This window comes from Camelus dromedarius, chromosome 2, assembly GCF_036321535.1.
Source record: "Camelus dromedarius isolate mCamDro1 chromosome 2, mCamDro1.pat, whole genome shotgun sequence".
Taxonomy (NCBI): Eukaryota; Metazoa; Chordata; class Mammalia; order Artiodactyla; family Camelidae; genus Camelus; species Camelus dromedarius.
This window is the reverse complement of record NC_087437.1, coordinates 88,625,133-88,639,305: the sequence shown is the minus strand read 5'-3', so window position 1 is coordinate 88,639,305 and position 14,173 is coordinate 88,625,133. Positions and strand designations below refer to the sequence as shown.

At 38.3% G+C, this 14,173-nt stretch overlaps 1 long non-coding RNA gene across 2 annotated transcripts in view; it reads right to left on the bottom strand.

The window, feature by feature from the left end:
* LOC116154754 (uncharacterized) overlaps positions 1–14,162 on the bottom strand; it is a 46,818-nt gene extending 32,656 nt beyond the window's left edge. For both annotated transcript variants that reach the window (XR_010384825.1, XR_004138696.2), the window contains exons 1-2: positions 14,100–14,162; positions 9,073–9,150 (exon numbers count right to left, since the gene is read on the bottom strand). This is a non-coding gene — a long non-coding RNA (uncharacterized LOC116154754). The remainder of the gene's footprint in view (positions 1–9,072; positions 9,151–14,099) is intronic.
* Positions 14,163–14,173: the final 11 nt, after the last annotated feature.

Sequence of the window (14,173 nt, the reverse complement as noted above, 5' to 3'; positions counted from 1 at the left end):
TATGATTAGGCATGATAGAGTTCCCATATGTGCTGGAAATAGCAATTACATGAAGACTTAGCTAGCACTGATTTTAAGTTGCCATCAATTATTAAAATGTTAGAAGAAAATCATGCCTTATAAACAACAAAACATTGATTCCTAGGGAATTCAGCATAGTGACCATTCTAAAACTTCTCTATTTTTTTCTCCACTCATGATTCCACCGTTTACTTATTTTTCAATACAGGACTTCTTACATCACTTAGAGAATCAAGATGTTCAAATTAAGCTATTTATGTGCTCATCTGTCCACTTTTCCATAAAGTTCATCCAGACTCTTTCTTCTTTGCTTAAATCTCAGAGGCAAAGATACTCTTTTTCATTTTTAAAGATAAACTTCCTTTTGCTCTTTGCCTAGAAAAGATGTGTGACAAAAACGATGTGACTTAGATAAACACCACAGGTGACTGTGATGTAGGTAGTCTTCAGCTCTGTTTGACAGACAATGGTGCCGCCATCTTTCATCTTTGCCTCCACTAGGAGCTCTCCTGCTGTTATAAATACACTCGTGGGGTAATATAAGTTTCCTGTTCCTTTTATGCACTTCCTTCCTTTAAGGTTGTCGATACTAACATAGAAGTGTTTACCTTTCAGATGTTAAACTCCAGAGAATCCAGACGCTCTCAATTACTCCCAGCAGAAAACAGGATGAAACCCCCAAACAACAGTATGATTTGCCCTGACTGCAAGGTGCACTATGACCTTGGTGTTTTGAGGCTGAGGAGAATGAGAAGAATAAAAAAAGAAGAGAAAAGCGATGAATGATTAAAAAAAAAAAGTGAAGGTACTTCTGGGCACCCATTCAAGGCTGATAGGGCATGGACTACAGGAAATCCTATACAAAGCATGATGGCATTTCTCACCTTTTCCCATAAGCATGCTTGAGTCCACTGATTAAGAGTTTTCCTGGACCTACACATGCGCCCCACCACATGTTGTAAGGTCTTATTTCAAGTATCTTGAAAACACTCTACTTCCTTTTATTTAACTCTCAGAATTTTGAAGTGTATTCTTCTTTCTACTCATTTTCTCACCATCATTTGCTCTTTATCTCAAAGTATTCTGACCTTCTGCCCCTACACTAATGAATCAAACTTCTGAAGGTCACCAATGACAATCACAAAATCAAATGGCCTTTTCCTCTGCCCTCTCTGCACCCACTGTACATGATTTTCACACTTTGACCACTCATCTTTGAGATTCTCTTTCCTTCTGACTTTCCTAACACTAAACCAGGGATCCTCAACTTACTTACTTGTGTCATTTATTTCATTTTTATTGGATAAAACTCAAATTTCACAAAAGGAAGAAGCTAAGGGAAATTGGTAAAAAAAAAAAAAAAAAAAAAAAAAAAAAAAGTTATGTTGAGAGCAAAATCTTTCCAGAAAGTCATACAAAGAAAGGAATTGGAGACACACAACTTCCAACTCCACATTTCCAAACTGATTTTTTTCAGTGATAGGAATGTCCTTTCAAGCACAAAGAGAAGAAAGTCAGCATGTTATCTTTCTCCCATATACCAAAGGATGCTAACTTGCTTTTAATAACATTTAGCAATATACATTTAGTAAGAATGCTTTTAGAAGTCAACACCAGGGGTGGTTCCTTGGTTCACAATGATTTTTTTTTTTTTTTTACTTATCTGATAATAACCCACTAATAAGCAAAAATGGGTTCTTAATAGCCATATGTGTACTCTAACCTTTCTATTCTGAGTTCATCTGAATATCAAGGGATAAATATCTGACCTCAGTTGGACATATAGATTTGGTATCCTAGGAATTCAAAATTTAGAAGGGAGAAACACAGAGACTTGCTGGGTATTCTACCAGAGTCATGTTAATAAATATCAATACCTGTAGCAAAAGGTATTCCTTCAAGTCCTAACAGTTGCCCTAGCCCTGTTCTTCAAATAAAGTATACTGCTCAATTCTTCAACTAAAGGTGTTATTCAGTATTAAGTACTGCATAGACTTACAGTAAGAAGGTACCATTAGCTGAACCCTTATGAAAGAGATACCAAAAACACTGCAGGGTTGGGCTGTGTTTTCCTCTTTTGCTGTCCCTCACAGACTTTGGAGTAAAATCCCAAGTTCCAAATCATGCACATTTTGTGGATAAAAATCAAGCCATACGAAAATTTTGGTAGGTAAACATTGTTAGACTATATTTTTGTTATCAGGTTCAATGAGATGCTCAGCGTTTTATTACAAAGTTCAACCCACTTGCTTTGTTATCTCTTAACCATTTGTTTTCCTTCTCAGCTGAGCTCTGAGAATGGTTGTTATGTTCAGAGTTACTTTTTAGTGCCTGTTCTTTACAACACACTTGTGAGTTAGCAAAATATGATTATTCATACTGTACAGATGGTAGGACTAAGGTATAATGCCATCTAAAATCTGACTAGCAGGGTCGGACCAGAATTTATGATTCCCCAAACCTCAGGAAATGCAGTATTTCCTGGGATATCCCTGCCCTCTCTTTAATGTTTATGAACAAAAGGCTGCGGAAAACTGCAATCTTTAATCAAAATGCCAAATACTTTTTCATACGGAACAGATCTGGTTCTCTCACTGCAATCAGTGTTGTTTCTTAAAATATAGATAATGGTTATTAGTAGTACTCAGAGATAAGTTCTAGCTGATTTTGAAAAGCATTGTCTTTTGTGTTTTGCATGAGTTTAACTCCTTTCTCATTAGATTTCTTGTTTAGGGCATGTTTTTTGAAACAAGCAGTAATCTCTGGTGGGGAAAATGTGTTGTTAGAAATAACATTGAGCTAAGTATTTAACCCTATGCTCCAGGTCTGGGAAACTGCCAGCTTAGTCACCCAGGGTAAATGACATTCTGTAGCAAGAAATATATGAAAATTCAGATTTAACTTATTTTACTACTGGTAAAGAAAGGAAGGACATAGGGAAAAAATAATTCAGACTGATACATTTATGTTCTTATTTCTAAAGCAGCTATACATCAATATTAATAAAATGATTTTTCCCCTCTAAAAACTAGGTATAGGAAGAAAACATGTTGGCCTCGCGTATGCATTTTTCCCATTCCTTCTCTTCTGGGGCCAATTTTGGAGTAACTAGGTTAACTGAACACATAGAATAAGATTACAATTGACTTTCCATAATGTAGAAATCAAAATACGCCTTTGCTCTATTTATCATCTATATAGTATCCAAATTAAGATTTCTGAAAGGGTTTTCAAAGTTGAGTTTACCAGCCATGTCGTTCAGACGTTTCTTCTGTCGGTTAATGAAGCGCAGGGGCTCACCTAATTCATGTGACTCCCATTCGTCATTGCTGCCGCAGTGAAGCCCAAAATGAAATTCCATTCTTCATTCAGTTCCTGTAGCTCAACAGTAGTCAGGTAATCAAGCACAACTCCTGGGGTCTTGCATTTTCAGGTGAGGAAACTAAGGTCAAGTGACTTTCCCTGGGTCACACAGCAAGACACCGTAAGAACAGGGAAAAGATCCAGCAACCTTGGACTGCCTCAGACGTTACCAAGACCACCGATGCATACCACCTTCTCAGGTAATTGCCTTCTCTGATATCAAGTGGGTCACATTTTATTACCTCTTTTTTTTCTCTTTGAATAGAATCTTTTTTTTTTCTTTCTTTCTTCTTTTTCTTTTTCTTTTAAACAGGCATTTAGAGATGCTATTGTCTGCTTAGTGTTTCTGGTAATTATCTTCAAGGAAACCAGAATACAAATTTAAAGCCCTCATTAACATGCTGATTAGAAATTTCTCTCAAAGACTCAAAAGGCTGGAAGAGACCCCCAGAGATCATCTGATCCAGCCCCCGACTTCAGGCGTGTTTCACCTAAACAGCTTCCAGCAGATGGAAGACTGTATTTATGACCCCCAAGGAGAGAGTCCCCAACCTCCCTGGGCAACACAACCCTGGGCTTAGATCTGCTTTACTACGTAATGGGTTATGTGCAAATTGTAGAAGAAACTGCCCTCTCTTGTAATGTCAGATATTACTAAAATGACTAAGAGTAACCATAATTTATATTTGTATTCATGTAATTTATCTGACCAACATTTCTGACTCTATTTTAGAAAAGTCTTCCTTGTCATTAGGCATTCTTTTGACATAAACCTGTTGGAATTTATTTTTAAATTTTAAACCATATTCTGGAAGACACTGAATATTTGTCATTTTAATTGAAGTAAAATGTCTGCCCTTTTTATTTTTATGCTTTTTGCTTCTCCAGTGCTGAACATGTCCCACAGAAATACTAGTATTTCTCTCAATCTCTATTTCATCATCCGAACCTGGATAACCTCAGCCTGGGTTTGAGGGAACTGTGAGACTTAAGAACTGTTTCTTGTGACTTAGATATTGAATAGGGTACATGCATACATCCTGACTTGTTCCAGGGAATTGTCTTCATCAATTTCTAATTTCTTTAGCAGATTGTGGGCAGGGCTTCAAAAAAATCACAGCTCCATAATCCTAATCCTATTTCTGCATCATTCCTTTCTGGAACCGATCTCATCTCTGTCCATTTACGCTTCTGACGTAAAATAATTTTCCATCTTCATTCAAATCAGAATATATTTACAAAAATATTAATGAGTGTTCTCCTGAATTTTCACACTGAATGGCAGAAATCATTTGCTGCAAGAAATTTCCTAGCTCAAATGCACCTAGGCGAATAAGAAGTTTACCCAAAGGGCTGGCCTCTCATATGTACAAACCTGGCCTCAATGAGCTACATGAATTATACCCTGGGCCCTGATGGTGGTGGGAACATCTTGTCATTTCTTCATAAACCATAATGTCTAAGTGTATCAACAATGCCTGCAGAGTTCTGAGACTGCCTTCCAGATCTTCTCTCTTCTTTATTCTCTGTCTCTTTATTAAGACAGGACAGGGCAAGCATTGGCTTGGAAGCTGGGTCATCGAGGGTTCCTCGTTATAGAACTCCTAGTGATAACAGTGAGTTTCAGCAATTCTTTGTTATGGGCCCTGATATCTATTTGTAAAACTAACAGCTTGTAACAGATGACTTGTAAGACCCTGTTAACCTCTGAAATTCTAGCATAGAAGAAATAAATGACTGAATAAATTATTAAGCATTCTGATCTAGTTTTACCTACTTTGTCTTTCTTGCAATAGAACTGAGTGGTATGACTTGAATATGCATTTTTGAAATATATTTAAATTATAAGCTAAATGTTGATTGAATATCGTTGACTTAATACAACTAATGTTTATTGAAACCTTATCTGCCAGCAATGTGTGGAGGATAAAAGAAAAAGGCAGTCAGTTATTTAAACATTTAAATATGTTGATTGTCAACACTATGAATACAGCCTGAGTCCAAAATTAAATCTCAAATAAAATTTTGATTAAATACAAATGCACTATATCCATAAAGCAGAACAAAGTATTAAACCAAGTCTGTTTCAATGAAAAATTTCATGTCAGGATTTGTCCAAATGTCATGTGTTTTACTCCCTTTCCTAGGAACCTGCTAGAGCCGATGTGAGAACGCAGCAGGGGTACTCTTGCCAGGGGAAAGCTACACACGTTAGCATTTCGAACACAGCTAACCATGATGCATGACAGTAGAGAAGAACAGTATATCTATGTCAGTAAGGTCAACAGTGCTTTTTAGAACCACTTGGGGGGTGTAAGATAGCATTAGGGAATCAATCTACAATTGGAATAGGGCCAATGAGTCATACTTTTAAACAAACTTAGTCTCACCTCTGGTAGACAGAATGCTGTCCCTCAAAGGTGTTCACGTCCTAATGCCTGGAACTTGTGAGTGAGTTGTGTTACATGGCAAAGGGAAATTAAGGTTACAGATGGATTTCAGATTGCTAACCACCTGACTCTAAAATCAGGAGATTATCCTGGAATATCTGAGTGGGTCCCCTGCAGTCACAAGTGACCTTAAATGTGGAAGGAGGTTAGCAGAGTCAGAGTTGGAGACAGATTTGAAGATGTTACTCTGCAAGCTTTGAAGATGGAGGAAGGGGCAAGGAGTCAAAGAATTCAGGCAGCCTCTAGAAAACACACCCCTGATGAAACCTTGATTTCAGTCCAGTAAGACCCATTTCAGAATTCTGGCCTCCATGACTGTCAAATAATACATTTGAGCTGTTAGGCAGTAAGTTTGTGGTAGTCTGTTACAGCAGCAGTGGGAAACTCGTACAGCATCCTTCTGGTAAAAAACCAAGGGTAGACATCCGAGAGAGGTTAGGGGTAAACCACTTGAACAGCCTCCTTTATAAACCAATATCCTGCTCCCACTAATCTCAAAATTGTATTTGAGACGCTCCATATCTCCAAAGGCAGCAGCTGTTGTCATAAAAACTGTCCTCACCTATACGTATGTTCTGACGTGACAAATCACCTTGCTACACTTAACTACAAATTTAACCCTCTTAATACAAGTTACTTTGCTTGTGGGGTTAGTTGTCATCATCTAGAATAGATTATTCTTAATTTGGCAGAAACTCTATCTTGATACCTCTTTACACCTCTTTATGCCATACATAGAATAGACCATCACTAAATACGATCGTTGACTGTGTTCTCACAAGGACCTCGTAAAAATTAGTCTCAGGTGGACACTAATCTCACAACTGGGTCTGTATGTGCATCAACAAGATTCCAACAAACTGAATGCTCAGGTCTGTTTAAGAATGATTATCTTAAAGTTATAATTTAAAAATAATATTAAATTTTTAATTTTTAAATTGTATGTTTTAGGCTGGTTTATAGCCTAAGTTATACTTCTGACAAATAAAAAAGAAACAAAAAGTGAAGATAAGCAATTCTCATATTAAACTATGAAAATATGATACAGCACTCCTTCAGAGTCTGAACATTATGTACATTCAGATATTACTTATGATTACTATTGTGTCTATCAGTAAGTTCAGGTTTATGCACTTTAGACATTCCTATATTTTCACTGCATCTAAAATATCGAAAAAATTATTTTCAAAATTATTTTAATTTTTCATCTACTCTTAGACATCTCTGAACTTCTGAGTCACTTCCCTGCATATAAAGAGAGACACATTTAAGAGGAGACCTTTTAAAAATGATGACACATTTCTAAATACAATAGATGAATTATAGCCCAACTATCTTAAAGATTTCCAAACAAATTTATGGTCACAAGTTCAATTAATCACATAATTTTTTTAGTGGTCCCAAATTGTACGACCATATAGTGTGACTTGTCATTTTAATTCTTGATGTACGTTTAATACTTTTACTAGACTTTTAACTTCTTTAAAACAAAACCCATCCCTAGTTCATTTTTAGACCCCTTAACTAGCATTGCATGTTTCATATTGCAGGTGCTCTTTGAATATTTGTTATGTGACTGAATAAAACAATGAAGAGAAGCCCATGTAAATGTAGCTTGAAATGGGTGTTACTATAAAAGGCCATCTTATTTGTGTAATAATAAGAAATAGAAAGTGTAATGCCACTGTTTTAGTAAATTATTCATACTTAGTAATTTACCAAGATCTAACATCCACAGCCTCTTTTAATTTCTACTCATTTGAAATAGAAAGTGAGATAGCTATTAAGGTTTATTTTATTGAAGAATCAAGTCCATCACTCCTATACTGAAGTTCATTTCTACCTTATATGGCAGTAGCTCTGTGCTCCAGAGTCCTTATTGGATTGAAGAGCAAATCTATACATACGCTGTGTTGTGCCAGGGGGCACAAATACTGTCTTGATTTACTCATGTGCAACTCCTATTAACACTGTGAGGAATTCAGCGCAAAGCTGAGTATATTTTTCAAGAAGGATCATGTTGTTACACATCCAAGTAACACACGAACTCTTTTTGACTATAAAACCAATGATGTGCAGCACTACACACTTAGGGTCCTCATTTAGCTTTTCATTGACTAAATGTCCGACTGGTCTGACTCATTCTTTGTGGCAGATATTTTTAAAAGCAAGATTTGACAAACAGAAAAATGAGGCAAATTTCTGGAACTATGAAAGCATGGAGACAGAAGTCATAGGGAAAATTCCAAATTGTCATGCTGTAACATGGCGAACATGCTAAAACATGGGCAATGTTGCGTACATTATTTAGCTTGAAAGGGACAGAAATTACCCACATGTTTGAGATAATCTCCTTTGAGTGTTGTCCTTTGTTTTGTCGGGTAGAAGCAGCACTGCCTATTCTGCTCTGAATTTGGAGATGTTAAGAGAGGGGGATCCATGTACAGACGCTGAGCCCTGACGAGAGCTGGGAACCAGGAAGGGATGGTACAACGGGAGATCCTTCTCCAGCTTACCTTTGCCTGAAATCAAACCTCGTATTCCTCTGTGAGTGCATGTGGACCTTACACAGTCCACACTCTTTGCTGTCCTGCCCCCTGAGCACACACAACCTCCCCAGTAATTGACCAACAGAGCCGACGTCATCGACCAGGAAGTACGAACACACCAAAGGAGTCTTTCCTCACATCCTCTGACTCAACACCTTATTAGCTGTATGACTTTGAAAAGCCATTTCATTTCTCTCTTAACTGTTTACTTCAAGAAATAAGAGACTTTTCAGACTTTGCCAATGACTCTGTCCTAAGTTTCTACGTCTCTAAAAACAATTCAGTGCTATATAAGTTGACATGTTATTCACAACTTTGCTTATAAATAGTCAATTTTGTCCTGTAACATTATTAAATATAAGGCAGAATATAGTTTGTAATTAATGAAATAGCAAAACAGTTTTATAGTCTGTACAAATTTGAACCTAAATGAAACAGGAAGCAAAAAAGGGGATATCCACATTACTCTTTAGATTATTTATTGACTTGGAACCAGGCTCTCTAGACATATGCTGTTTATGGGGATGGATAATGTTGGCTGCTTTCAGATATATGAAGACTTGAAACTAAGTGTGTTAAGTCAATAGAAATGTACTAATTATATATCATGTCATTTTGGCATTGAAACATTGAAACATAGGTAATAAAAGATGCTACTGCATTATTAAGTTTTGATGAAATATACTTACATTCCAGTAGGAAATGATTGAAGTGTGTGACAAGAAATTCTCTATTCTCTCTGAACCCAAGGAGCTTAGGATCAGCTGCTGAGGAGAAGAGACCAACACAAACAAGTCTGTAATGAATCCTCCCAATATAATAAATACCAATGTTAGGCACATATTTCTTAAACAAGTCAATTCTACAAATACAATGGAGTCAAGAACAAGAAAAACAGTTTTTTTTTTTTAAATTAAGGAGAAAGAAAAGGGCTAACTGGGGAGTAGGGTAGGGTGGAGTGTCTGTTAGGGTGAAGGTAACCAGGATCAGAATTGGAAAACATAAATTGAATATTTATATTTTCTCTATTACAGATGACTGAAATTCAAAGTGAAGAGATTGCTCTTGATAAAACACAAAAAGATGAGAGAGCTGGGAACAATACCTAACACTGTGCATTGCTTGGTATGTGTTGGTGCTACTCTGGATGTTTACATTTATTAGTTCATTTAATTCTTTCAACAGCCACATGAAGGTAGTACTGATATTATCTCTATTGTACATGTGATGAAATGAACATGGAGAGGTGCAATGACTTGCCCCAGGTCTGACAGCTAGAAAGTGGCTGAGTCGGCACAGACCTGGGCAGTCTATGTCCAAAGCCAGCACTCTCAATCATGATGTTGTATGCTCTCAAGGGCCTAAAGAGTAGAAGAGGGTGTCTATTTAAATGATAGCTAAGACACCAAAAGCCTGAAAAATGGCAAATACTCTGGATTTCAAAGAGGACACTATGTTAAAAAATATTCCAGAAAATTCTTTTAAATAGATTATTAAATTATGTTTTATTAATACTCAGAAAAGAAACTGTTAATCATGTGGAGGGAATATTGTTTCCTCTGGAATGAATGACACCAAACTCAACTCATCTCTTCTATCTTTATAGGTTGCTGGAACAGATAAAGTGTGATATAACATAGGCATACCTTGATCTCAGCAGAAAATTCTTTCTGCTTTATCAAAAATTACAAAAATCTTCAAAATGGTCCTAAAAAATGAAAGTTAAATAAAATCTTGATGACTTTGTATGAATGGATTCATAGACAGCTACCATGGCTCAAAAGTACTTACAAGCGAATCAATATAAAGAAGAATGGATGTCTCTAGTGATGCATGAAAACTTTTGTATTTGGGTTAAAATTATCCATAGTCAAGTATAGGATGGGGAGAACTGAGTAGGAATTTATATTTTAAAAAAAATACTAAAAGTTTTAATTGGCTAAAAGTTTGATACAATTCAAAGGACATGATAGTCAAAAAATTGTAACACAATCGAAGAGAGTACTATCAGAAATTCCGTGTACAGAACAAGGGAGATAATAGATGGCATCATTCCAAGATCGCATGTAAACAATTATGTTCCGCGTGAGGTGAGCGACACACAATGGAGGGAAATAAGCAGGAGGGAAACCCGGATGGTAAAAATTTGGATATTTAATAAATGAATAACAGAAGTTCAGTCTGTAGAACAGATATGTGCGTGTGCGCACACGCACGTGCATGAGTTCACACATGTATGTGGGGTCCAGACGTGAGTATTGAGATCATGTTGCTCTCTTTCTGAGAAACAGAATAGCATGCTCTGATTCACATTTTAATGGGACCACTCTGTCTGCTCTATTGAGACAAGAGAGGAGTGAGGGAAGGATGGAAGCAGGGAAGTAATACAGGTGGTAATGATCCAGAAGATGAAAGTTTCATGGATTGGGATGATTCTGAACTGTGAAATGCTCTATCTTTTTGGCTTTACCCTATCTTTAAGGGTGAAGCCAGTAAGATTTGATGACACTATCTGTAAGGAATGAAACACCATACACCAAGACATCATTTTAGTCATAATAAACTTCCCAGATTTAAAGGAAACTTAGAAACCTTCTTATCAAGACTGATTCTTTAAAGGAATTCTTTCTACAACAATCTACTCCTGCTTGACTACTTCTGTGACAAGGAACTCACTGTGTCACATACCATTCATCACATTTTAGAAAAGCTCTGCTTTTAAAAGCTCTTTTACTTATAGGAGCCTAAGCCTGTTTCTCTTTGATGAGCAAGAGTGATAGTGTGAAAATAGGTATCTGGTCTTTATCCTCAGCACGAAGCTCTTAAAGCCCTTGGGAATTCAAGTGATAAGAGCAATAAAGGTGTGTGTATTCATAACAAGCTCACAAGTGGGTATTAATGAGGTGACTTTTTGGAAAGCATCTAAGAACAGGCGCTGGTCACCAAGGGAACCAACATTAGAGGGTTGGAACTTACAGTCTCCTTCCTCCAAAATCTGGAGAGGGGAGAGGAGCTGAAGACTGAGTTCATTCACCACTGGTCAGTGATTTAATCAACCATGCCTATGTAAGGAAGCTTCCATAAAACCCCAAAAGGTTGGGGTTCTGGGAGCTTCCAGGTTGGTGAACCAGAATGCATCCATGTGCCACTGTGCCTGGGCCCCAAACCCCATGGGGACAGAAGACCCTGCATTCAGGACCTTGCCCGATGTATCTCTTCACCTGGCTGCTGATTCCATATCCTTTAATATCTATTGTAATAAACTGATAATCTAATGAGTAAACTGGTTTCCTGTGTTCTGTGAGATAATCCAACAAATGAATCGAACCCAAGGAGCAGGTCATAGGAATCTCTGATTTACAGCTGATTGGTCAGAAGCACAGGTAACAACCTGGACTTGTGATTGGTGGGAGCACTTTTGGGGGACTGAGCCACATCAGCCCTGCAGATCTGATGCTACCTCTGGGTGGAGAGCGTGGGAATCGTCGGAACTGAGCTCAACTATAAGACACCCAGCTGGTGTTGGAGAACTGCTTGGTGTGGGAAAAATATCCTACATGTCGGAATTGGTGTCAGAGAGTGACAGGTGAATGAGAAAAAAAGTAAAACCTGGGAGAAAGGTGCGTAAGAGAAAAGGGGAGGGGAACTGTATTTGTTTCTTCATTGGCATCTCCCAGCACATAACATGTCATGTGCCATTAGGTATGTAATAAATATTTTTCTGTCTGAGCAATTTGTATTGGGTCACAATGATGTGACCATAGGATATTAGTTTATTTCTTAATGAGGTTTAAAAATAATAAAATTTAAATGTTTTCTCTATCCACACACACACACATACATATGCTTATATATGTGTCTTGTTGACTCAGTAGGTTTGTATGTGATGATGGTTTTAAACAAGTGAAAAATACCACTGCATTCTAACTGATGGTTCCTTGGTGTCCTAAATCTCAGTTAAGTTTAAGGGTACATGCCCTTCAATAAGGAGTGACAGACAAAATATATACCAGTACAGTTTGACCAACTAACTCATCAGAATGGATGCCAGTCTGCCTGGTGCCTATCAGCTGAATATCAGCCTGCTTCAAACTAGGAGAGAATTAAGCTATTTGAGTGCTGAGTTTAAATACTACATATTTCTATTTTGTCTTTATTGTTAATGAACAAGCCCTATCTTTAGCTCCTGCTGTGCACTTTTGGAGGGTCTTCCATATGGTTGCTGCTAAGTATTTTGGCATTTTCCCAACTGTTTCAATTGGGTCAGTGGGGGGGACTGTGTAGGAGTAATAAAACAAGGGTGACTGCAGCAGGGAGGAGTATGATTACTAGACACATAACAGCTTACTGCCTCTCAGGCATGAAAGCACAGCTCAGTGCCATCCATTACAAAAGGCAGTCAGGGCAAACCCCCTTTTTGCCATAGAGTTTACTCCAGGAAAGGCCGGGCCTTCGGTGCAGAGATGAAATCTCCTGCTTCCAGTTGTTTTTTTTTTTTTTTTTTTCCTGTTTCCTTCCTTCTTCACCTTCCCACAATATCTCAAAAGACTCGACAAGGAGTTAGACAGTTATATCTTGCACGCTACGTCATTCTGAGAAAGTTTTCATGAGTGGACTCAGCTAAATTTTAGCAGCAACAGCAGGGTATCAGTGGCCCTGAGGGCTTTGATCTTAGGAGGGGGGAAAATGGGGAGGGGAAGTCTGACTACCACAAATACTTGAAAATCCCTGAGACATGAGTCACAAAGCCAGAGGTGACTGATAATACTGATACTATTATTGAAGTGTCTTCCTGTTAGAAATAAAATCTATGGAAAAAAGGTACTATTGTTTTCATCCTGTGGAAGGCAGTGTTGCTTAAACACTAATAGATTGGGAGGGAAAAAGTCCAAAGCAAAATTAAGATTCTAAACAGCAAAATGATATATTAAAGAGATGTGTACACACACACAGAGACAAACACACAAAATGAACGATGTATTCAAGGTCTTGATCCAAAGAGAGTATTTCCCATATTTATGCTTATACACACAAGGATTGTTTAAATAATTCTTTATGCTTTTCCTTTCACATAATATGGCGCTTTTTCTCCACACTGAACACCAATATACAGCTATGTAGCATTCTAATAGGTTCACAGTGTAGCCAGTAATTTTTCTTGAGCAAGAAATCGAGATGTTAAAGAAATAGTTGGAGACATTTAAACCGGTAAACAAATATGTATACGGATTTCTTTTTTTCATGTTTCCAGTCAGGAACATTGAACAAAAATGTTGCATTAAAAAAGTTGCTCCACATTTCCTTCCTCCCCTGCCACCCCCAAGCCTAGACACGGGATCCCTGGAGACCCACACCCACCCGCAGTGAACGCCCCGGGTCTGGCAGGAGGCTGCGCGGGGGAACGAGGCAGGGCGGAAAAGAGCGTGAACTTCCTAGACAAACACCACTGGGCCCGGACCTCAGCATCACCACCAGCCCCTGCACTTAGGAAAGCACTACTACCGACAGCAGAGGGATGGTCGTAAATCAACTGGTTCCAGGAGGACCCACACTTGTCCTAGGACTCCGGGGAACCCTACTTCCAGCTCCCTCAGGGCAAGGAGAACGCTAGGTAAGACTCATATCTGTCAGCACGCAGCACGGAATCCACACCTAGAAGCCCCTGACACCACCCGCGAGGTCTCCACACCGCAACCGCCGCAACTGCGGGACTCACCGCGCCGCGACCCCACGAGCGGGAGGAGCTGGCAGCCGCTGAAGTGAGGGCAGCGGCAGCGGCTTCGAGCGCCG